Here is a 2,043-nt window from a genome sequence, read left to right on the forward strand (position 1 = left end):
ATGGACCTAATAGATATTTACAGAACATTACATCCAATGACTGAAGAATACACATTCTTTTCCTCTGCATATGGATCATTCTCAAGGATAGACCATATGTTGGGTCAAAAAGCAAGTCTTAAAACATTAAAAATGTTGAGGTAATATCATGTATCTTCTTTGAGCACAATAGAATAAAACTAGAAATCAACAGCAAGAGGAATTTTGGAAACTATACAAATATGTGGAAATTAAACAATATGCACCTGAATGACCAGTGGGTCAATGAAACAATTCAGATGGAAATGAAAAAGTTTCTTGAAACACAAACATAACATGCCAAAACCTATGGGATACAGCAAAAGGAGTACTTACTAAAAGGGAAGTTTGCAACTGTCAGTGCCTACATCAAAACAGAAGAAAAGATTCAACTAAACAACCTAAGGATGCATCTTAAACAACTAAAAAAGCAAAAGCAAATCAAATCCAAAATTAGTAGAAGAAAATAAATAATGTGCTCGCTTCAGCAGCACATATACTAAAAATTGGAACGATACAGAGAAGATTAACATGGCCCCTGTGCAAGGATGACACGCAAATTCATGAAGCATTCCATATTTTTCACAAGTATACATATGTAACACACCTGCACGTTATGCACATGTACCCTAGAACTTAAAGTATAATAATAATAATAATAAATAAATAAAAGCTGAAAAGAAGCTTTCTGAGAAAAAAAAGAAAATAAATAATAAAGATTACAGCAGAAATAAATGAATTTGAATTGAAGAAAACAAAAGCTCAGCAAAACAAAATGTTGCTTTTTTATGAAAAGATAAACAAAATTGATAAACCATTAGCCAGACTAATTAAGAAAAACACAGAGAGAAGACTCAAATAAACAAAATCAGAGATGAAAAAGGAGACAATATACCTGATACCACAGCAATTCAAAGGACTGCTAGTGGCAATGATAAGCAACTATATGCCAATAAATTCGGAAATCTAGAAGAAATGTATAAATTCGTAGACACATACAGCTTACCAAGACTGAATTATGAAAAAATTCAAAACCTGAACAGACCAATGACAAGTAATGAGATCAAGGCTGTAATAAAACGTCTCTCAGCAAAGAAAAGCCCAGAACCTGATAGCTTCACTGCTGAATTCTACCAAAGCTTTTTTTTTTTTTGAGATGGGGTTTTGCTCTATCACCCAAGATGGAGTGCAGTGGTGCCATCTTGGCTCACTGCAACTTCCGCCTCCTGGGTTCAAATGAGTCTCCTGCCTCAGCCTCCTAAGTAGCTGGGATTACACAGGTGCATACCACCATGCCTGGCACACACCTGTAATCCCAGCTACTCAGGAGGCTGAGGCAGGAGAAGTTATTGTGTGTGTGTGTGTGTGTGTTTAGTAGAGATGGGTTTTCACCATGTTGGACAGGCTGGTCTTGAACTCCTGACCTCTGGTGATCTGCCCACCTCGGCCTCCCAAAGTGCTGGGATTACAGGCATGAGCCACAGCTGTTGGCCCCTACCAAACTTTTAAAGAAGAGCTAGTACCAATCCTACTCAAACTATTCCAAAAAATGCAGGAGGGGAGAATACTTCCAAACTCATGTCATGAGGCGAGTATTACCCTCATGATCCCTCAATTTCTTTATTACATAAGCCAATGAGTTCATTTTTAGCTCAAGCAAGTTTTAGTTGAGTCTAACTAAAACTCGCTTGCTTATTTGAGATTTCCTGACTAAAACAATCACATTGTTGTAATGTTTGAACATTCTTTGTTTTGGCAGAAGTGAGAACCTGGAGTCTACGTTGCACAGTTCACACAAATCACAAAGTTACCAAGCCAGCCCCAAAGAGCACGTGCCAGTGTGATTGCTGGGGCTGCAGAATTGGATCTCGATGTAGTTTGCTGTGCTTCAGTTGCTTTCCAAACACAGCCCACAGGCACATCGGAAAAAGAAAACTACAGGCCAATATGCCTGATGAATACTGATGCAAAAATCCTCAACGAAATGCTTAGCGAATTGAATTCAGCAGCATATTAAAAAGATCG

The 2,043-nt window shown here is 37.7% G+C and overlaps 1 non-coding gene across 1 annotated transcript; it reads left to right on the top strand.

The window, feature by feature from the left end:
- Positions 1 to 493: 493 nt before the first annotated feature.
- Positions 494 to 601, top strand: LOC115900652. Its single transcript, XR_004060305.1, has one exon. It is a non-coding gene; the product is annotated as a U6 spliceosomal RNA (small nuclear RNA).
- Positions 602 to 2,043: the final 1,442 nt, after the last annotated feature.

Source organism: Rhinopithecus roxellana, chromosome 11 (assembly GCF_007565055.1).
Source record: "Rhinopithecus roxellana isolate Shanxi Qingling chromosome 11, ASM756505v1, whole genome shotgun sequence".
Taxonomy (NCBI): Eukaryota; Metazoa; Chordata; class Mammalia; order Primates; family Cercopithecidae; genus Rhinopithecus; species Rhinopithecus roxellana.